Source organism: Schistocerca serialis, chromosome 4 (assembly GCF_023864345.2).
Source record: "Schistocerca serialis cubense isolate TAMUIC-IGC-003099 chromosome 4, iqSchSeri2.2, whole genome shotgun sequence".
NCBI lineage: Eukaryota > Metazoa > Arthropoda > Insecta > Orthoptera > Acrididae > Schistocerca > Schistocerca serialis.
In genome coordinates this window covers 324,788,439-324,813,138 of record NC_064641.1, presented here as the reverse complement: position 1 = coordinate 324,813,138, position 24,700 = coordinate 324,788,439, and the positions used below count along the sequence as shown (strand labels likewise).

At 43.3% G+C, this 24,700-nt stretch overlaps 1 non-coding gene across 1 annotated transcript; it reads left to right on the top strand.

The window, feature by feature from the left end:
- Nucleotides 1-23,305: 23,305 nt before the first annotated feature.
- Nucleotides 23,306-23,379, top strand: Trnat-ugu (transfer RNA threonine (anticodon UGU)). The gene has a single exon. It is a non-coding gene; the product is annotated as a tRNA-Thr (tRNA).
- Nucleotides 23,380-24,700: the final 1,321 nt, after the last annotated feature.

Sequence of the window (24,700 nt, the reverse complement as noted above, 5' to 3'; positions counted from 1 at the left end):
AAAGAAACGGACTTTTGAGTGAATTCACAGACACTTGCCAGTGCTTTGATCATGCTATCCAATTCCTTTTTTTCCCCTTCCTTGAATATTGTACTAATAGATGCCAATTTATAATGAAACATAAACTATGTTCTAATTTTTGCCATTTATTACTATTAGAAATATAAGTAACTTTTACTACCTGATGTACACTTCCAACTTACTGACTCATATTCTTTGTATATTTTGATGTATACTCTTTTGAATATTCTCTTTGTTAGACTTAGGAAAACAAATTCTTATGACAGTATATGTATGTGCTTTGTTGAAAGAAATATTCTATCATTAACTTACTTATTACTACACATATTTCTATATTCAAATTTCCTTCTTACGTCAAGTCCAAATGACTTAACGACGTAGGAAAATTTGAAGGAAACCCAGTGGAGGGTTATGTAAGAAGTGTATACACTCCTGGAAATGGAAAAAAGAACACATTGACACCGGTGTGTCAGACCCACCATACTTGCTCCGGACACTGCGAGAGGGCTGTACAAGCAATGATCACACGCACGGCACAGCGGACACACCAGGAACCGCGGTGTTGGCCGTCGAACGGCGCTAGCTGCGCAGCATTTGTGCACCGCCGCCGTCAGTGTCAGCCAGTTTGCCGTGGCATACGGAGCTCCATCGCAGTCTTTAACACTGGTAGCATGCCGCGACAGCGTGGACGTGAACCGTATGTGCAGTTGACGGACTTTGAGCGAGGGCGTATAGTGGGCATGCGGGAGGCCGGGTGGACGTACCGCCGAATTGCTCAACACGTGGGGCGTGAGGTCTCCACAGTACATCGATGTTGTCGCCAGTGGTCGGCGGAAGGTGCACGTGCCCGTAGACCTGGGACCGGACCGCAGCGACGCACGGATGCACGCCAAGACCGTAGGATCCTACGCAGTGCCGTAGGGGACCGCACCGCCACTTCCCAGCAAATTAGGGACACTGTTGCTCCTGGGGTATCGGCGAGGACCATTCGCAACCGTCCCCATGAAGCTGGGATACGGTCCCGCACACCGTTAGGCCGTCTTCCGCTCACGCCCCAACATCGTGCAGCCCGCCTCCAGTGGTGTCGCGACAGGCGTGAATGGAGGGACGAATGGAGACGTGTCGTCTTCAGCGATGAGAGTCGCTTCTGCCTTGCTGCCAATGATGGTCGTATGCGTGTTTGGCGCCGTGCAGGTGAGCGCCACAATCAGGACTGCATACGACCGAGGCACACAGGGCCAACACCCGGCATCATGGTGTGGGGAGCGATCTCCTACACTGGCCGTACACCACTGGTGATCGTCGAGGGGACACTGAATAGTGCACGGTACATCCAAACCGTCATCGAACCCATCGTTCTACCATTCCTAGACCGGCAAGGGAACTTGCTGTTCCAACAGGACAATGCACGTCCGCATGTATCCCGTGCCACCCAACGTGTTCTAGAAGGTGTAAGTCAACTACCCTGGCCAGCAAGATCTCCGGATCTGTCCCCCATTGAGCATGTTTGGGACTGGATGAAGCGTCGTCTCACGCGGTCTGCACGTCCAGCACGAACGCTGGTCCAACTGACGCGCCAGGTGGAAATGGCATGGCAAGCCGTTCCACAGGACTACATCCAGCATCTCTACGATCGTCTCCATGGGAGAATAGCAGCCTGCATTGCTGCGAAAGGTGGATATACACTGTACTAGTGCCGACATTGTGCATGCTCTGTTGCCTGTGTCTATGTGCCTGTGGTTCTGTCAGTGTGATCATGTGATGTATCTGACCCCAGGAATGTGTCAATAAAGTTTCCCCTTCCTGGGACAATGAATTCACGGTGTTCTTATTTCAATTTCCAGAAGTGTATTTCTATTGTTAAATATCAAATCACAATTTATGAAAGATGTTTACATTCTACAAAGCCCACCAGCAGCTAATAGAGTATAGTAAAACATAGTAAGTTTATTCATGTCGCAGTTCGATGTAGCAGTCAGATGGCGATCCAGTAACAGTATAAAAGGTAAGGAACAGTTTTGGGTTATTGCAGATAACGACTAAGGGCTACGACGACGACACATTCTATGTTTCGTCGAAATAATCAGAAAATCACTTTTATTAAGCAGCAATTAAATTTGTACGCGATGTTAGAGAAAGAGAATAAATTTCAAAGATTTCATTTGTTATTATTAAGCAAGAGAAAGAAATCCTAAGGGAAGGTTACGTAAGTTATTGTAAAAGGGAAGGTTATCAATAACAAAAGAGGTATAGAGGAGATGGGAAGGTTTCATAAGGCATTCTCAACATTCATCTGTAGGACCACGTCTCAAACGCTTGGTTTCTCTTCTCTTACGTTTTTCCCACAGTTATTGACTCACCACCATACAATGTAACTTTCCATACGTAAATCCTCATAAATAATTTTCTGAAATTCAGTTCTATGTTTGATACTAGCAGACTTGCTTGTGGTGGTCTGGTTTTTAAGCTTCATCTGCCATGGGTAGTTTTGCTTCCTTAACTTCGCCTACTTGTGATGAATTTTGATGTTAAGATTCTTACTATTCCCTTTTTTGCTACATTTCGTTGCCTATAACTTTTTCTGATCTACTCTTAGTCCATAATGTGTACCCATAAGACCACTCTGTGCAAAAGGACCTATAGTTCTTCATTTTCACAGATAACAGCAATGTCATCAACGAATCTTTCAGCATTGATATGGATGCATGAGTTGTTAAGTTGATTGTGCGATAATTTTCGCATTTATGAGGCTTTGGTATCTTCGAAATTATGCGAATTGTGGTACGTCTCCAGTCTCATTGATTCTAGAGAGAAACCTGAATGGTCGTTTGGTTGCCACTTCCCCCATAGACTTCAGAAACTTTGATGGAATGTTTTCTGTCCCCTCTGTATTATTTGGTCGCAAGTCTCCCATATCTGTACAAATTCTGAGAATACTACAGGATATCTTCCATATAGAATCGAAAGGTTCCTTCTTTCACTTCATCACCGCTAGTAGATAAAAATGTTATGAAACGTGTATTTTTATGGATTGTTCTTCTACAAAAAATGTCAGCAGTTGGCTTCTGTGTGTCTGCACATTGTCTTCAGACACTGATAACCTACGGCACTGTGCAGTCCGAAAATGTCGATCGCACACCCACCAGCGCAGCGCCGCGGAACAGCATCAAGAAGGCGCTGACTCGCGCGACAGTGGAAAGAGCGGGCAGCGCCACACCTCTTGGAAGACATAATTCAGTGCCCCCTGTCGATGCTGATTTAACCAGCCACCCATCGCTGGTCGGCACAGTTCGGTCGCAGATGGTGCTAGATGTGGTAAGTTCCTATGGAATCGAAATGCTGATGTCATCGGTCCCTTCGGTCTCACACTCCTAGAGCATCAGTACTGAGTGACAGGAAGACGAGACTTCCTTCTGCTAGAAGTAATAGCGAAAAGTGTTGCATGTGGCCGGCCGGAGTGGCCGAGCGGTTCTAGGCGCAACAGTTTGGAACCGTGCGACCGCTACAGTCGCAGGTTCGAATCCTGCCTCGGGCATGGATGTGTGTGATGTCCTTAAGTTAGTCAGGTTTAAGTAGTTCTAAGTTCTAGTGGACTGATGACCTCAGAAGTTAAGTCCCATAGTGCTCAGAGCCATTTTTTGTTTGTTGCATGTAGGAGGCACCGGCCATCGCAACTTCTCTTGTGTTGTGTCCATGCTGACTCCCACAGTAGCTGACACAACTGATACAACGCATTCGTTAAGTCTGGCACGCTACAAATTAGTGGTTTGTCATCTTTCAATATTTTATGAAATATATACTTGTTTCATATATTATTTTAATTTGCTGTATAACATAGTTTATTGCATTTGTTTGTATGCATTGAAATGATCTTTGGTTTCTGATTACCTAATATACAGTACATCACCAAGTCTGGCACGCCAGAAATATAAGTAATGCGCCTCGTATATTTTCTGTTGACAGTTTTTCTGTGTTTGGATGTAAGTGTATCTTCGACAACATCAGCTGTTGTTTGTTGTTGGGCTGCAGTAATTAGAGCACAGTTACCACTACATGTGAGGTTGTGACATTGATCTGCATGAGTTCCCAGTGTAAGAATGGAATATGACGTCTGCTTCGTATGTGTAGAGAAAAATAATATCACACCTGTAAGTAGGTAAAGTGCATCGTACGGAAGTATGTTATCGTGAGTTGTGTAATGTGATACTTACACATGGCGATGTATTGTGATGTATACAATGTCATACTCTTCTACGTTGGTTTTAAAGATGCTTGAGAGCGACAGACTATCGAAATTAGCTAACTGCATGATTTAGAAAAGATCATTTACATTACAGCCTACCGTAGGCTGTGTTTTCGTTTATTTTCTTGTAGAAACAGCAAACAGCCCATCAGTTGCCTAATGGAAGGTTCTTCTTTAAACCCCCTTTACCATGGTTTCGACCATCTATAAAAACTTCTTCTCTAGAGGCAAATGTTGACAACTGGATACATGTTGTGGCACATATACGTTAAAATACAGTCGAAAGGCATTAGGCAATTACAAAAATTCACCTCCATAATCACAAAATATGCACAATCTCTTTGTTGATATTTGGTACTTCCTCACTAATATATAGCTTGGAGACTTGCTATACATTCGGGTGGAAGTACCGAATAACAGCAACCATGTTGTGCATGGTTTAGTTATTATGTGGTTAGTAATTTACATTTGGTTGACGCCTTTCGATTAGATTTTAACGTACGTCTGCCGCAACATCCAATTCAGTTGGCAATATTTGCTTATGAAAAAGACGTTTTTATAAAAGTTGAAATCATTGTAAAGAGGTTTTAATGAACTTCACATTTTGGAAGTGATTGGCTGTTTACTACCTATATAAGAAGATTTCATCCTGCCGTTGCTGATCCAGGCATACACAAAATTTTAAAATTTTCATTTATTATTAAGGGCCTGTGGATCCACACAGAAACAAAGTTTTAAACACTTTGTGGTAGCCCTAGAATGTCTGCTCGCAATATTTTACGCTATCAGCGGTGTACCCCACTCGTACGTTTCCGAAGATGCGTCATACGTATCTGCACAGCTGTACGTGCTTGGAACAATGGTGATCACTATACGTGGCACTGTCGTTGATGGCGGAGCTGAGTGTGGCGGAGCTGTCGGCTCGGCTGCCGCAGTAGAATGTGACGTCTCCCCGACTAACATGGCATGCCGGTTAGTTGTGAACCCATCCTCTCACCAGCGAAACGCTGCATGCTCTTCGAGGAACAGGCAGTGCCCTCTTCCAAGCACGCAAGTGCCTGATAACTCGAGGAGCAGCACAGCGGGCGGTTTCATGTTGGCGGACCGCGACTGGTATTTAGCGCGCCGAGTAACGGCAGACGTGCTAAATGCGTAGGTTCACTCAGGAAGGGAACCAGAGAAGAGAACAAAAAACAACGTGCGCAACTGGTCATCGAGGATGCCCTTTGGTGACGGTCGCAGAGTATTTCAGGCGGCTGGAAATATTTATCGCCACCCCGCAAAGTCTGGCATGAGAGCAACTGAGCGGACTGGACCTCCAACAGAGGATCCTGTGAGTCCGACGTGGCTCGTAAAGTCATGCAAATCAGCCGTCCGACCCCGCCGCAGCAAGACCCTTCGCAAATTATTGCCCTCTGCGTGCTGGCGGACGCAATTCTGCCGCTTTGAGATGTCATAATAGCCCCGGGCTCTGCCGCGTGTCTGTGGGCGGGCAATTTCTGCTCCACTGCGCATTTCAGAATGGCCATGCGACGAAGTGATTTCGCACCAGAGGACCCGTCGCGGGATTTGTGTGGCTCTGCGAGGCTTGCAGACGACGGCAAGGCGGTTAAATGCTTCCTAAACAATCACACATACTTTGTTTTGCACTCAGATGGATTTGTCAAAAGAATTACGGGACTGATCTCTCACGAGACTGGAGAAAAGAATCTCGCTATAACACGCGAAAATTCGGATGGCATATTTGAACATTCCAAACAGCCAGAAGAGAACATCCCCAGTTTACACCTAGCTAGAGCTATGTTTCATATGAGACTTACCTGACGAGCAGGCACGGAAACGACAAATTACTGAAATACTTCTCGTAAGGGAAATTTCATGTTAGAACGAAACTTATAATTTATTGTGAACTAGATGTTTGCCGTCAGCTTTGACCACGTCCGCATATATCAAATATTGGTTGAACCAGAACTCCATGGACAAACTTTCAGGATTGTTGCTACCTACATTAACAAGGTAGAAATTTCTTGTAAGTATTGGATGTAAAATGCGTATCATAGGAGCTCTGACCACTTGTACCTCTTCGCTACTATGAAGCTATCTCCTCTATTGAACTACTGCTCATAACTCTAAGGGTATACGTTTTAGAGCTCACGTTTATTGAATATTTTTTTCTTGTTTTGGTTCATAGTACCATCACTTAGGAGTTCGTCTGTGGAGTTCTGGTTCGCCTATTCATTTCATTCATACCTCATCTCTCACAGCTTAGGGGTGGAGTTCTGTTTCACCTAATATACAGGGTTATTACAAATGATTGAAGCGATTTCACAGCTCTACAATAACTTTATTATTTGAGATATTTTCACAATACTTTGCACACACATACAAAAACTCAAAAAGTTTTTTTAGGCATTCACAAATGTTCGATATGTGCCCCTTTAGTGATTCGGCAGACATCAAGCCGATAATCAATTTCCTCCCACACTCGGCGCAGCATATAGCCATCAATGAGTTCGAAAGCATTGTTGATGCGAGCTCACAGTTCTGGCACGTTTCTGGGTAGAGAAGGTTTAAACACTGAATCTTTCACATCACTATGCGTGAAACTTGCCCGCACGCGTTCAACCGTTTCTTCGCTCACTGCAGGCCGACCCGTTGATTTCCCCTTACAGAGGCATCCAGAAGCTTTAAACTGCGCATACCATCGCCGAATGGAGTCAGCAGTTGGTGGATCTTCGTTGAACTACGTCCTGAAGTGTCGTTGCACTGTTATGACTGACTGATGTGAGTGCATTTCAAGCACGACATACCCTTTCTCGGCTGCTGTCGCCATTTTGTCTCACTGCGCTCTCGAGCGCTCTGGCGGCAGAAACCTGAGGTGCGGCTTCAGCCGAACAAAACTTTATGAGTTTTTCTACGTATCTGTAGTGTGTCGTGACCATATGTCAATGAATGGAGCTACAGTGAATTTATGAAATCGCTTCAATCATTTGTACTAGCCCTGTATAGGGAGTTAGGGGTGTATCAGAACAGATTTTTTGTTGGTGGCAGGGGCAGTACACTGAACAGCATTACATCAGTATATATTTTGTTTGTAGACTAATAATTATTGCTATTAAGAGTAGTATGTTTTTTAGGCTGATTAATAACTCCAGGTACATGTGGGAAGAGCAAGCTGTTAATACTTATTTTCCCGTTGGCAGTAGGCAGGGGGTTGAAGTGTAGACGTGTGGACGCAAAACTTTGGATCTATACTGAAAAGCGTACTCCTTTCAGTGGTGCAATTACGATCATGTACAAAGCATCAGGGAGTAAATTATGTGATGTGATTGCTCAAACACTGTTAAGCATGGAGAAAAAAGCTAACTAAATACAGTGGGTATATATGAAGATACCAATAATCACAAAATCTACACTTATACACCCATCCCCAAGTATGCCTGCTGAAAAGTAATAATTTCGAATTTTTAATGTGAAAACTCGTAAAACTTTTATTTAATAAAAGATAATGAGATTCTCTATATTTATTCTTCATGTCTGTATATTTATTTCTCAAAATAGTCACTGTGACGATCAACACATTTCTCCGAACGAGAGACCAGTTTGTTGATAACGTCAGTGTAGAATGTTTATTGACACAGCCGTAACCTCACCTCTGCTTGCACCGCTTCGTCACTATCAAAGTGAAGTCCTCGAAGGTGTTCTGTAAGTTTTGGAAACAGACGGAAATCTGATGGAGCCAGATGGGGATTGTATGGAGAATGATCGATAACACGGAACACATGGTGTCTGATGGTTACAGATATCGGAGCGCTTTTCTGTGGTTTGGCACTGTCGCGCTGAAGTAGAGGATGCTCCATGTGCGGACAAACTCTTCGGGTTAGTGTTTTCAGTTTTCTGAGGCCACTCGCAGTACAGTGTAGCGTACATGGTGGTGCGTTTGGGCACGAATTACAAAAGCACCACACCCGGACTATCCCAGAACACTGTGAGCATGACTTTGTCTACTGGTTGCTCTAGGGAGAACGATGTTCCTTCTTATGGAATTACGAACAGTGCAATTGAGACGTTTATGATGCTTGAAACATGTACATAAAATGTACAGAAAAAACATTTATCATCCAACGTAATTATATTTAAAAAGAATATCGACTTACTACGTATATTAGTTCTTCGTTAAAAATTTCCATAATGGTGAAACAGTCGAATGATGTTATGTAAATACTCACTCTGGTCTTAATCTTGGATGACGGGTAGAAGTTAGAGACATTTTAAGTGCACTTACGGTGCATTTTGGTTAAATATATGTGTTTACTTGCTCTTAAAAACACTATTCCTGTATCTTTAGCATTCCTACATTTTTCGAAACTAATAATTTATTTTTTATGAATATTAGAAACTGCAATACTGCGCTGGCATATAAATGATTGATTGTTGTCGGCCATTTGCACGGCCGCAACGTCTTATTTGAATATTACAAATACTAAACCGCATAGAGCAGCAGCAACAACATACAAAGCTTGCATTTTCATTACATTATTTAACTTCAGTGCCATTTATATTCATTTGCGAAGATTAATAGTAGTTTTCAGTATATTGTTGTGGTTGCCGCATAACGGCTGTCTTTTATCTCAGCTACGTAAATTCACAGTGATAAATATGGCACGCAATAATATTTCTCTAAAAGGGGTCATGACATTAAAGCAGTATTAATTTCAATGAATTTACAGCGCAAAAAGAAACTGACATACTTTGTTAACATGCGAGTCAGTACAGTGCTTCTCAACGCTCTTTATGTGTTTTACATTGCGGGCATTAAATCTTGATATAACGTATCCATAAAAAAAGACTGTGTAATTTGCCCACTATAAGTTGTGATAGTTACTTTAGTGTGTGTGGCGTCATTTGATGTGTAACTGTACGTGTATTTGCCTACAAATCATGCAGTTTAGTGAACCGCACAAGTACACACAATTAAAGCACATACATATTAAAAACAACACACTAGCGCCCAACGTGGGGCCAGAAATATTTGACTGGTTGGGTTATACAATATTTGTATTTTATCGTAATATGTATTGTATTCTCTTTCATGAACTACGTCGATCACAACAATAACATAGATACTGATTGGCAAGGATTCTACGAAAGAGTGGAGGCATTGCAAATTCAGATTCTGAGAAAATTTACAATACGACAGAACATTAAAGGAAAGGAGACGGGTTTTTGCCCACCAAACTTCTAGGATACACGCCAGTAGTACCTTGTGTGCATCCAATCAGTGATTTGCGGTTGTACATTTTTTTCTGAAAGTATTTCGCGTCGCTAAATATACTGCAGTGCTGTGAGAGATAGTTTCGTTCACAGACTAGTTTCAATAGATTATTAGAGAGTAGTTCATGGGGACCTAATTATTAGAATATTAATGAATAAATGCAATAATTTTAGTAGGTGTGTGACCGGTTACGAAGTTTCGTAACCGGTTGGCCCTGACTAGTATTAGAACGCAATCTGACTGCATAAAATAAAAATAAAGAATGACAAGGAATATCAATTAACACAATTAATTAATTAAGTCCCCTGCAACTATAAAAGCTACGAAATAACAAAGCACAAGTGTAGCAGTTCTGTCTGTGGTAGTGTGACTCAACGTACATGTATCTGGCTCGGTTCTTTCTCAATACGACAAAATATTTTGAACACCATTTACAATGAACTAATTGAAAAACCAGAAATATCATAATTGCACATAGAAACCAGAATTACAAGTCTAATAAATGAACACGAGCCAGATGCTTTGTTGACTGTACCTGTGAGCAAGAGGCATCGTCATTAAAGAAAACTGTAATACCTTTTTACCTCATTATATATTGACGAAAATTTTCCATTAGACCAGCATCATAAATCAAAAGTCCATATCCTTTCTCAAATGCACTGAGAAAATTGCTACTTCTTCCACCGAACAGCATTTACTCTCTCGCTCAACAGAACAACAACTGCCCTCGACATCCTCTCGACAACTACTGCCCAGTGGAGGCGGCGGAATAATAATCATTGGTGCAGTCTCTGGCGCTGTGACTCAGTGTAGCCACCTTTCAGTAGGTTTAGTAAGGGGGAAAGATTTTTTTATTCGGTTTATTGCACTATTTTCAGTGTCATACCCTTTTTTGTGTTTTGTGTGTTGTATTTGTGTATATCTAGCGTGTACTTTGTACTTAGTCATCAAAGAAGAGTAGGCCAAAGAGAAAGCGGAAGGTGACAATATTGCAAATTTAGAGAAGACTGAGGATATCAGGGAGTTGCCATGTACTGATACGGATAATTTTAGCTGCAATTTCAAGCTTAGGAAATCGAGGAGTCTGAATTATGGAACTTAACGTCTGGTTCCAATGTGGAAACGTTCTAACCACAAGCAAGCGCCGGATCAGCTGACGATAAGTTCAATATTGAACGTGCAGTAGCGGCAGGAAATGTTATACCGTCGACGGTCATAGGAAATGACTTTCCCTCGGCTTTAATCCATACTGTAAAGCAAAAGTTAGCTGATAAGGAACTACAACGCCAGGAGAAAGAAAACGCGAAAGAAAGGGAAAAAGAAGACAGAGAAAGGATTACCGTAAGGAGAAGGAACAATTTAAGGAGGAGGAAGGGGAAAAAAAGAAAGGATTAGGAGGAGACAACAGATTAGTAGAAGAGCTTAATAAGGTCTTCGATGCACCAGCTAAGCAGATCGTTGACCATATTAAAGATGAAATAGATAAAATCCCCCCCCTCCCCCCCCCCCCATGAACCATGGACATTGCCACTGGTGGATAGGCTTGCGTGCCTCAACGATACAGATAGCCGTACCGTTGGTGCAACCACGACGGAGGGGTATCTGTTGAGAGGCCAGACAAACGTGTGGTTCCTAAAGAGGGGCAGCATCCTTTTCAGTAGTTGCAGGGGCAACAGTCTGGTTGATTGACTGATCTGGCCTTGTAACACTAACCAAAACGGCCTTGCTGTTGTGGTACTGAGAACGGCTGAAAGCAAGGGGAAACTACAGCCACAATTTTTCCCGAGGGCATCCAGATTTACTGTATGATTAAATGATGAAGGCGTCCTCTTGGGTAAAATATTCCGGAGGTAAAATAATCCCCCATTCAGATCTCAGGGCGGGGACTACTCAAGAAGATGTCGTTATCAGGAGAAAGAAAACTGGCGTTCTACGGATCGGAGTGTGGAATGTCAGATCCCTTATTCGGGAAGGTAGGTTAGAAAAAAAGGGATATGGATAGGTTAAAGTTAGATATGGTGGGAATTAGTGAAGTTCGGTGGCAGGAGGAACAAGACTTTTGGTCAGGTGAATACATAGTTACAAATACAAAATCAAATAGGGGTAATGCGGGAGTAGGTTTAATAATGAATAAAAAAAATAGGAGTGCGGCAAGCTACTACAAACAGCATAGTCAACGCATTATTGTGGCCAAGATAGACACAAAGCCCACGCCTACTACCGTAGTACAAGTTTATATGCCAACTAGCTCTGCAGATGATGACGAACTCGATGAAATGTATGATGAGGTAAAAGAAATTATTCAGATAGTGAAGGGAGACGAACATTTCATAGTCATGGGTGACTGGAATTCGACAGTAGGAAAAGGAATAGAAGTAAATTTAGTAGGTGTATATGGATCGGGGCTAAGAAATGAAAGAGGAAGCCTCCTGGTAGAATATTGTACAGAGCTAACTTAATCATAGCTAACACTTGGTTCAAGAATCATGAAAGAAGGTTGTATACATGGAAGAACCCTGGAGATACTAGAAGGTTCCATATAGATTATATAATGGTAAGACACAGATTTAGGAACCAGATTTTAAATTGTAAGACATTTCCAGGGACAGATGTGGACTCTGACAACAATCTCTTGGTTATGAACTGTAGATTAAAACTGACGAAACTGCAAAAAGTAGGAATTTAAGGAGCTAGGACCTGGATAAACTGAAAGAACCAGAGGTTGTAGAGAGTTTCAGGGAGAGCATAAGGGAACAATTGACTGGAATGGGGGAAAGAAATACTGTAGAAGAAGAATGGGTAGCTTTGAGGAACGAAGTAGTGAAGACAGCAAAGGATCAAGTAGGTAAAAACACGTGGGCTAGTAGAAATCCTTGGATAACAAGAGATACTGAACTTAATTGATGAAAGGAGAAAATACTAAAATGCAGTAAATGAAGCAGGTAAAAAGAAATACAAACGTCTCGAAAATGAGATCGACAGGAAGTGCAAAATGGCTAAGCAGGGATGGCTAGAGGACAAATGTAAGGATGTAAGGATGTAGAGGCTTATCTCACGAGGGGTAACATACATACTGCCTACAGGAAAATTTAAGAGACCTTTGGAGAAAAGAGAAGCACTTGCATGAATACCAAGGGCTCAGATGGAAACCGAGTCTTAAGCAAAGGAGGGAAAGCAGAAAGGTGGAAGGAGTATATGGAGGGTCTATACAGGGGCGATGTTCTTGAGGACAATACTATGGAAATGGAAGACGAGGTGGATGAAGATGAAATGGGAGATATGATACTGCGTGAAGAGTTTGACAGAGCACTGAAAGACCTAAGTCGGAACAAGGCCCTGGGAGTAGACAACATTCCATTGGAACTACTGACAACGTTGGGAGAGCCAGTCCTAACAAAACTCTACCATCTGGTGAGCAAGATGTATGAGACAGGCGAAATTCCCTCAGGCTTCATGAAGAATATAATAATTCCAATCCCAAAGAAGGCAGGTGTTGACAGATGAGAAAATTACCGAACTATCAGTTTAATAAGTTACAGCTGCAAAATACTAGCGCGAATTATTTACGAATGGAAAAACTGGTAGAAGCTGACCTCGGGGAAGATCAGTTTGGATTCCGTAGAAATGTTGGAACAAGTGAGGAAATAGTGACCCTACAACTTATCTTAGAAGAAATATTAAGGAAACGCAAACCTACGTTTCTAGCGTTTGTAGACTTACAGAAAGCTTTTGACAATGTTGACTGGATTACTCTCTTTCAAATTTTGAAGGTGGCAGGGGTAAAATACAGGGAGCGAAAAGCTATTTACAATTTATACAGAAAGCAGATGGCAGTTATAAGAGTCGAGGAACATGAAAGGGAAGCAGTGGTTGGGAAGGGAGTGAGACAGGGTAGTAGCCTCTCCCCGATGCTATTCAATCTGTATATTGAGCAAGCAGTAAAGTAAACAAAAGAAAAGTTCAGAGTAGGTATTAAAATCCATGGAGAAGAAATAAAAACTTTGAGGTTCGCCGATGACACTGTAATAATGTCAGAGACAGCAAAGGACTTGGAAGAGCAGTTGAACGGAATGGCCAGTGTCTTGAAAGGAGGATATAAAATGAACATCAATAAAAGCAAAACGAGGATAATGGAACGTAGTCGAATTAAGTCGAGTGATGCAGAGGGTATTAGATTAGGAAATGATACACTTAAAGTAGTAAAGGAGTTTTGCTATTTGGGGAGCAAAATAACTGATGATGGTCGAAGTAGAGAGGATATCAAATGTAGACTGGCAATGGCAAGGAAAGCGTTTCTGAAGAAGAGAAATTTGTTAACATCGAGTATTGATTGAAGTGTCAGGAAGTCGTTTCTGAAAGTATTTGAATGGTGTGTAGCCATGTATGGAAGTGAAACAAGGACGATAAATAGTTTGGACAAGAAGTTAATAGAAGCTTTTGAAATGTGGTGCTACAGAAGAATTCTGAAGATTAGATAGGTAGATCACATAACTAATGAGGAGGTATTGAACAGAAATAGGGAGTAGGGGAGTTTGTGGCACAACTTGACTAGAAGAAGGGATCGGTTGGTAGGACATATTCTGAGGCATCAAGGGGTCACCAATTTGGTACTGGAGGGCAGCGTGGAGGGTGAAAATCGAAAAGGGAGACCAAGAGATGAATACATTGAGCAGATTCAGGAGGATGTAGGCTGCTGTATGTACTGGGAGATGAAGAAGCTTGCACAGGAGAGAGTAGCATGGAGAGCTGCATCAAACGAGTCTCAGGACTGAAGACCAAATCAATAACAACATAGATAAAAAGCGCACCCAGCTCGAAGAACTTCTTACGCAAAACAACGATTTACATAACAAAGAGAGCGAAATAGAATCACAATTCACTACATAAGGGGAAGCGCATCAAGCGCTTGAAGAGCAGGTTAAAAAATTACGGCGACTGTAGACGATTTGTATATCAACTTTGATAAGAAGACGGAATACTAAGCAGCCGCGACTCTGCAGCCTAGGAATATTTGAGCGAGCTGCGAGGAAAAATAACGTAGTAGACAACTGCCATAGAATGGGCATGACGTTCCGCAGCTTAAGTCTGGAGAAGAGCGTTAGGTCGATGACAGTAGGTATCGACAAACTGAAGCTGTGGTTCCAACATTGGCACATATAAAACATGAGGAATCTTTAATAAAACACTGTTAGCTCCAAACATCCAAAGAAGAGACGAAAACTGTGCCTCCTGTGATATTTCTTAAGAGTTTTAAGAATGTACTGCCTACGTTATGGACAGAAAGACCAAAGATCCATTTCGTGATTTCATTTACAACTGGCGACTTAGCTCTGTGGGAGATGGAGATCGCTGATAGCTTCCAGACACTTTCTGAATTTGAGTAGACATTCTTGGGTCGCTTCTCGTCGAAGTGTGCACAAGAACGCTTAAGTAAACGAGATTACAATCCTGAGCCGGGCAAACCAAAGCAGGGATACCTGCGCATGTACTTTGAAAAGTACTTGAATAACTCGCGATACTGGGATGAAAGCGTGTCTTCGTGCGACGTGTTAAGAATTTCAAAATCTAGATTACCGATCGCTTTACGCGAAAAACTATACCACGTTCCTGATACGGACTTGGAATTGTTTATAGCCGTGGGTGATTCACTCTGTCTTACCCAAGAGGATGCGAAGCAGGGCTACAGTAAAAACAAAATCAGAATGACAACAGTCCACTCGAGAACGGTGAAAAGAGTGGTAGTGATTACTGTACATGGAATAACAACAATCAACCAAATACACATTAAATCAACAGTCATAACAGTTGATCAAACCGTAATCAGTTCCGTAAGCGAAACAGCAATATTAGCAGAAAAATACGGAACAAAGATAGTACGAGTATAATGCCCAGTTCCAACCTAAAAACATGTGTGAGATGAATTATCCTGAACAAAGAACAGGTCCAGTAAACTGGAAGTTGAATCCACCATGGGATGGATACCATTCGGTAAATAATGTCAGTGTAATAACAATGCCACCTCCTAACCAGCAACAGTGGAAATGCCACAAAACGAGATGCCGCCGCACATACTGCAGCAATCTCATGGCATTAGTATTCTTGACGTTGTTGACGAACCCCTGCCCAAGACGTCACAAGCGCCAAACTCTACACTGTCGATGTAATCTCTCCACGTGTCGTCGAAAGGGGGAGGGGCGGAGCACAAATGGGGGCCAATTATCAGGTAAATTTATCCATGCGCAGGTACAACGAAGGGCTGGACCTGAAGGAGGAATTATGCGCTGATACACGCAGATGTGGTCAGCGAAACACTCAAATGGTGGAAACTGCGATTAAGGGAACTTTTCATGGAATATCATCATCGACTCTGGTCCAAGTGTATCTGTAGTGAATTATGACTTCCTCAGGTGCATAAACCAGATCCATACGATACCATTATTGCTGATGCAAAATAGCCAAATTTTTGGATCCGTATGTGGACTTTTTGAGAGAGAGGGATGCAGATATAGACCATTTTTTTTTTACTGTATGTTCACTAAAGAATAATGGCAGAATTGTAGAACTGGCAGCACACGGACAGTATTGTATTTGGCTAAAGGTTGCTTATGACTGGCCGAAGTTCAACACATTGCGTGTAGTGATATGCATGAAGACTACATCTATATCTACACGGATACTCTGCAAATCACATTTAATTGCCTGGCAGAGGGTTAATGGAACCACCTTCACTACAGTTATGTATCATTCCAATCTTGTACAGCGTGCTGAAAAAACGAACACCTATATCTTTCTGTGCTAACTCTGAATTCCCTCATTTTATTATGGTGATCGTTTCTCCCTATGTAGGTCGGGGTCAACAAAATTCTTTCGCATTCAGAGGAAGAAGCTGGTGATTGAAATTTAGTGGAAAGATTCCGCCACAGCGAAAAACACTTTTGTTTTAATGATTTTCACCCCAAATACTGCATCATTTCAGTGACATTCTCTCCCCTATTTCGCGGTAATACAAAACGTGTTGCCCGTCATTGAACTTTCTCGATGTCCTCCATCAATCCTATATACTCAAGTATGTGTAGGAATGACGAGAATGTGATTGACATCATTAAAAAGACATTGATACTAAGATCACCGAATAAAATTATCTCGACAACAGTCAACAGCACCAACTTCCAGAACTGTTAAAACATTATGGTGCGCTATTCTTGAAGAAACTGGACATAATAAAAGGATACATTTATCACATGCAAGTTAAACAGCATGAGACATATTACCGAATTACCTAATCTGTCCCCTGGCGCAAGAAAAATTTGTATCCAAAGAGATACAATGTGTGCTGAAGTTTGGGCTAATAAAGACCTCCTTATAGTCGCCCATTGATCACAGTCTCCAAGTCGGACGGTAACATTCGCCTTGTGCTTGACATAACCCAGTTACCATTCCGGTGTGCACATGATCTGAAATGTAAAGAACAAATACTTAAGTCCTGGGGAGTGATATATCTTACAAGCTTGGACCAAATGCCTCATACTGGCAGGTCTTACTATCTGAAACCTGTTGAAAATACACTGCATTTATATTTGCTGGTCATAGCTACAAGTTGGGAGTTCTACCCTTCAGACTCAACAAGAGCTCTGGAGTTTTCATCAAGGTCTTAGACAGACCTGCTAGACAGGGTAACAATGCATGTGGACTACCAGCTTATAGTGACAAAGTCGCGGACAGAGCACCTGGAACTGGTAAGTCGTGTTCGTCAGACATTAGCTGAGTGAAGTGTAGCAGTAGATCTCTAAAAGTCCGAATTTGGACGGGATGAAATAAACTTTTAGGACACATTGTAACACCTATCAGGATCATGCCTCACCGAGAGAAACTGTACACAATAAGACATGGGGCTTATCCCAGCATAAAGAAGCCTTCTTTGTCCTGGTATCATATTTCAGACACATTATGCTGGCTCAGACGTTAAACAACGATGTATTGCTGAGCCTGTTGTCAAAAAACGCGCCATGATTTTTCTGACAGGACTGCGATAATGCATTTGATAACATCAGGCAATGAACCCAATTTCAACAAGGACTGGTACCTTGCCGCCAATGCGTAAGCCTGCAGTGTGTGTGTGTGTGTGTGTGTGTGTGTGTGTGTGTGTGTGTTTTACAAAATGACTCAGATTAGCTAGCTGTGTCTTACATAACTGTGAGCATACTTGCGCAAACCCATGTCATTAAAACAGTATTAATTTCATTGAAAATGTGATAAGTGGATGGGCAAATATCTTTTAGGTATGTAGATTGTGGACATGTTGGGAATGTGGGTCTCACGGGGAGCGTGCAAGGGATAAGTCCCTGCAGTCGCGCTGTTCGTCTGTGTCCTCGGTGGATCAGATGGATAGAGCATCTGCCATGTAAGCAGGAGATCCCGGATTGGAGTCCCGCTCGGGGCATACATTTTCAGCGGTCCCCATCGAGGTATATCAACAACACCTGTTGGCAGCTAAGGGTTTCAATTAATTATCATTTACCTTAAGTTAGGTTAAGTAGTGTTTAAGCTTACGGGCCGATGACCTCAGCCGTTTGGTCCCATAGGATCTCACCACAAATTTCTAATTTTTCGGGATTTCCTGCTTACAAGGCAGTTACGTTAACCACTGCGCCACCCAGACACGGTGTTTATCGCCAATGCGTTGTTCCAATTTCTGTCTTCCTCTACAGTTTTTGCCCTCTACAGCTCCCTCTAGTACCATGGAAGTCATTCCCTCATGTCTTAGCAGATGTCCAACCATCCTGTCCCTTCTCCTTATCAGTCTTTTCCACATATTCCTTTCCTCTCCGATTCTGCATAGAACTTCCTCATTCCTTACCTTATCAGTCCACCTAATTTTCAACATTCGTCTATAGCGCCACATCTCACATGCTTCCATTCTCTTGTGGCCGGTTTTCCCACAGTCCATGTTTCACTACCATACGATGCTGTACTCCAGACGTACATCTTCAGAAATTTCTTCCTCAAATTAAGACCGGTATTTGATATTAGTAGTCTTCTCTTGGCCAGAAATGCCTTTTTTGCCATTGCGAGTCTGCTTTTGATGTCCTTGCACCGTCCGTCATTGGTTATTTTACTGCCTAGGTAGCAGAATTCCTTAACTTCATTGACTTCGTGACCATCAACCCTGATGTTAAGTTTCTCGCTGTTCTCATTTCTACTACTTCTCATTACCTTCGTCTTTCTCCGATTTACTCTCAAACCATACTGTGTACTCATTAGACTGTTCATTCCGTTCAGCAGATCATTTAATTCTTCTTCACTTTTACTCAGGATAGCAATGTCATCAGCGAATCGTATCACTGATATCCTTTCACCTTGGAATTTAATTCCACTCCCGAACCTTTCTTTCAATTCCATTATTGCTTCCTCGATGTACAGATTGAAGAGTAGGGGCGAAAGATAACAGCTTGTGTTACACCCTTCTTAATACGAGCACTTCGTTCTTGATCGTCCACTCTTATTATTTCCTCTTGGTTGTTGTACATATTGTATATGACCCGTCTCTCCCTATAGCTTACCCCTACTTTTTTCAGAATCTCGAACAGCTTGCGCCATTTTATATTGTCGAACGCTTTTTCCAGGTCGACATATCCTATGAAAGTGTCTTGATTTTTCTTTAGCCTAGCTTCCATTATTAGCCGTAACGTCAGAATTGCCTCTCTCGTCCCTTTACTTTTCCTAAAGCCAAACTGATCGTCACCTAGCGCATTCTCTATGTTCTTTTCCATTCTTCTGTATATTATTCTTGTAAGCAGCTTCGATGCATGAGCTGTTAAGCTGATTGTGCGATAATTCTCGCACTTGTAAGCTCTTGCCGTCTTCGGAATTGTGTGGATGATGCTTTTCCGAAAGTCAGATGGTATATGACCAGACTCATATATTCTACACACCAACGTGAATAGTCGTTTTGTTGCCACTTCCCCCAATGATTTTAGAAATTCTGATGGAATGTTATCTACAACTATGCGACAGTATTTCGCAGATAACTCTTTTCTGCGTGCTTTGAATTTCGCATGTATTAAATCCAAAATATTGTGGGATAGATGTAGCATCTTACATTAACCTTTCGTTAGTCTTAGAATGACTGAGCGACCGAAATGACGGTCGTCACATCTCCATCTCAATGCTCCCACTATCAGAAGCACAACAAAATTACCGACCTAACTCTATTCCACTGAAGAAATCAGCGCTTCCTGCAGGCTACGCTGCCTCGGCCGCGCTATGTATCTGGTTTTGGGGGCCTCTGGTGAGGTGCGTCGGCATCTCAACCAGCTGCGCCTCTGTCGTCGCACGAGACCTGCCGCTCGCAGTCTACTTTCAGTGACGGTGCCGTCTGGTCAGCACCCTGGGGACCCATCCACTGGCTTGCCTCAGCCCCAAGTGTTACCGACGCTGCCTTCCATTTTGCCCCATGGCGACGCGCCGCCGCCGCCGCCGCCGCCGCCGCCGCCTCCGCCGCCGCCGCCTGTTCTCCCGCCGACGACGCCCGCAGTGGATGCGACGCTGCCACCGCCGGGCGCCTCCCTGGGTCACGCGCTGCCGATCGCTTCCCGTGACCGGATGTCCTCCGACATAGAACTCTTGCCCGCTCCGGACCATATGTCGTCTTCCCCCCTCGGGTGCCCCGACCCGATGGAGGTCGACCCTTCGGCCCCTCCTGTCTCTCTGCGGGCGCATACACCGCATGTTGGCGTGCACCCTGGAGCAGGTTTTCAGGCGTTTCCTAGCTCCCCGCGGTCCGAATGGCAGGGTGCGGGTGGCACAGCCTCGCCTGTTGTTAGGCTCCCCACCTCGTCGCATACGTCAACATGGGGTCCTGGTATCATATTTCAGACACATTATGCTGGCTCAGACGTTAAACAACGATGTATTGCTGAGCCTGTTGTCAAAAAACGCGCCATGATTTTTCTGACAGGACTGCGATAATGCATTTGATAACATCAGGCAATGAACCCAATTTCAACAAGGACTGGTACCTTGCCGCCAATGCGTAAGCCTGCAGTGTGTGTGTGTGTATGTGTGTGTGTGTGTGTGTGTGTGTTACAAAATGACTCAGATTAGCTAGCTGTGTCTTACATAACTGTGAGCATACTTGCGCAAACCCATGTCATTAAAACAGTATTAATTTCATTGAAAATGTAATAAGCGGATGGGCAAATATGTTTTAGGTATGTAGGTTGTGGACATGTTGGGAATGTGGGTCTCACGGGGAGCGTGCAAGGAATAAGTCCCTGCAGTCGCGCTGTTCGTCTGTGTCCTCGGTGGCTCAGATGGATAGAGCGTCTGCCATGTAAGCAGGAGATCCCGGATTGGAGTCCCGCTCGGGGCATACATTTTCAGCTGTCCCCATCGAGGTATATCAACAACACCTGTTGGCAGCTAAGGGTTTCAATTAATTATGATTTAGCTTAAGTTAGGTTAAGTAGTGTGTAAGCTTACGGGCCGATGACCTCAGCCGTTTGGTCCCATAGGATCTCACCACAAATTTCTAATTTTTCGGGATTTCCTGCTTACAAGGCAGTTACGTTAACCACTGCGCCACCCAGACACGGTGTTTATCGCCATTGCGGCTGCTATCTTGGCACACTCCCTGGCCGACTCTCCGTCACTTACCCGCAGTCCCTGTCCATGTCCTCTATGCTCGATAATTTTTAGATTCCCTCTGGATGTCGAACGTAGTTGTCCAACCTCTCAGAAGGTTGTGGGTTCATTGCTCACTGACGAGAATCAGTTACATGAATGCGTCGTATTTTTTCGGAAATGTTCCAGTGAACAGTCGGCATGCATTCATATAATCATATTTTAGCATCGTTTATGCTTTCTGGCGGAACTCGTTTCATACCCTCCTGTTTTCGGGGTCAGAATGGTTAAACCACCTTTCATCACCTGTCACAGTATTGTTGACGAACTAAGACAGGAAGGAATTATAGACACTGGCTGCGAGGGACTCATCACCTGTACAATGTTGTTAAGGATCCAGTCGCCCTCAAGTTGAAAACGCAAAAGGTATGGTTGACAGATGGCCAGTCTTCTCTGTTTGTGTTTGGTCAGGAGTGATGACTCGAAGCAAGCACTTAACGTGGAGAAAATAGTTCGTACTGCATTTCTGCAATGATGGCCTGTGCACGCTCTCGTGATATTCCACGCTAGGATAAGACTGTGTCTGTATCAGCCGGCCGCGGTGGCCGAGCGGTTCTAGGCGCTTCAGTCCGGAACCGCGCGACTGCTACGGTCACAGTTTCGTATCCTGCCTCGGTCATGGATGTGTGTGATGTCCTTAGGTTAGTTCGGTTTAAGTAGTTCTAAGTTCTAGGGGACTGATGACCTAAGATATTACGTCCCATAGTGCTCAGAGCCATTTTTTAAACTGTGTACCATAGGTGTGGCTGGGATATATTAAAAATAATTTTGTACAAATATTTATACAATTAAAAAGTAACGTTTGTACAAAATTTACTTGAGATTGCTGCAGACGTTCCTCAGCTCAGTTAAGCTCCTATGTCAACCCGCTTTCACCCGCACCTCCCACATAAGCTGTCACTGGCGGGCGGACAGTACTTCACCAATCATCATAATCAAATGAATGTTATAGTAACACATGTAAGAGTAACATATTATTGTTTTTACCATTTGACGACAAATATCTGGAATATCTGCAGTTGAGCTCTAGGATCAGGCATTATGTCACACTAGATCTTAAGTATAATTGTATTGTTTTACATTTCCACTTCATATCAATATCCTGCGGTCACAGGCCCTGCAGACCAAGTGCTGCTTCCACAAAACTTCCGCCATTCCATGCTGTTTTGTGCCCGGTTCATCCAGATGTCTTTAGTCCCCAGAGCTGCTAGGTCCTTCGCCAGGTCGTCCATCCAGCACCGCCTTGATCGTCCAAAGCGGCGTTTAGTGTTTGGTTTGCCCTCTAGTACCACCTTCGCCTGTCTTCCATCGGGCATACGGGTTAAATGGCCCACCCATTGTATTATTTTGCTCTTTATGTTCTGTAGGATTCCTCTTCACCTTAGTGATAACGCAGATTACATTCACTCAGTACTATCTCTTCCAGCATCTTCACGTTTAAGTCGTCAAGTAATATTTGGCTTATCAAATGAATAACCTTCCTTTCTGTTGAATGCGACATCCCATTTCGTTTTTTGTTCCCTCGTATTGTCCATATAACTATCATTTTACAAGCATTTCAAGAAACCGAGAGAAATGCGGTCATATTCACCTCGTTGGTAATATTCTCAAGTTACACTCGCCTTCTGGATGACGTTAAAGTAAGAAACAATTCAGGGAGCTCGGTTAGAAAAGACTGAAATTAAAATGAAATGAACACCCTTAGCTGCTTACAGGCGTTGACATACGTCAACTGGGACAGATGAAAATGTGTGCCCCGACTGACACTCGAAGCCGGGATCTCCTGCTTACATTGCAGACGCTCTATCCATCTGAGCCACCGAGGACACAGACGACAAGTCCGAAAGAGCAGATACCATCTTAGTAAATATAGAGTTAAGGCTCACCTGCCACTTGACCATCTTCTTCTTCTGTGCGAATGCACAAACAGTGCCCGAACTCTTACGGGAATCGGCAACGCGCCGCGAGTAATGAGTATAAAGGGTGGTGGCACTACGAATGTAGCGTGGGTCAATACGTTGAGAATGTGGGTTTCGCGGGAGGCGTGCCAGAGATAAATCCTTGCAGTCGCGCTATCCTTTGTGTCCTCGGTGGCTCAGATGGATAGAGCGTCTGCCATGTAAGCAGGAGATCCCGGGTTCGAGTCCCGGTCGGGGCACACATTTTCATCTGTCCCCGATGACGTATGTCAACGTCTGTAAGCAGCTAAGGTTGTCCATATCATTGTAATTTCATTCTAACAAGCTGTTTGGTCACCGATGGTATCTGTTCTTTCGGATATGTCCGAAACAACAGATACCATCTTAGTAAATGTATAGAAAAGACTGGGTTCTGCAATGTGAATTGACTTCCCAGACTGGCGGTTGATAAATACAGAAGCTCTTCTACTACCATAGAGATACAGACACGTGCTTCTACGGCCACAGTAACGCATGACAAAGGAGTTTTACATGATCTGATAGAACTGGGAACTTAACAAAGCAACCACTAATTATACACTTTACATGATATACAATGAGGTGACGAAGGTCATGAGATAGCAATATGGACATATAAATATGACGGTAGTATGGCGTGCACAAGAGTACATTGGTGGAGTTGTCATTTGTGTACAGGTGATTCATGTGAAAAGGTATCCGACGTCATTATGGCCACACAACGGAAATTTACAGACTTTGAACTAGAAATGGAAGTTGGAGCTAGACGCATGGGACAAGCCAGTTCGAAAATCTTTAAGAAATTCAATATTCCGCTATTCACAGTGTCAAGAGTGTGTCGAGAATACCACATTCAGGCATTAATTCTCGCCACCGACAACGCAGTGGCCGACGGCGATCACTTACCGACCGAGGGCAGTGGCATTTGCGTAGAGATATCGCTGCTAACAAACAGGTAACACTGCGTGAAACAACCACAGAAATCCATGTGGGACATACAACGATCGTATCCTTAGGACAGTGCGGTGAAATTTGGCGTCAATGGCCAATGGAATCAGGTGACCGACGCGAGTGGTTTTGCCAACAGTATTACATTGCCTGCAGCGCCTCTAATGGGCTCGTGAACACATCGACGACTGGATACTCGTGACCTGGTCAGAAGAGTCCAGATTTCAGTTGGTAAAATTGAAAATTTTAGGTACATTCCTAAGGCACCAAACTGCTGAGGTCACTGGTCCCTAGGTTTATAAACTACTTAATATAACTTAAACTAACGTACACTGGGGACAACATACACACCCATACCCGAGAGAAGACTCGTTCCTCAGACGGGAAGAGCCGTGCGAACCGTAGCAAGTGGGCGCCGACCGCATGGATTCCCTGTGTGGCTTTCATTTGGTAAAACAAATAACAAAAAAAGTTTTCAACACCCCGGTTCAAAGGACTCCTGAAGATAGTCGTTGACTGTGGATATTCTATCAAAGACACAGTCGCTTAGACAGTTCAGAGATGTCACCAATTCCGCCCAAAGATGTAAACTAT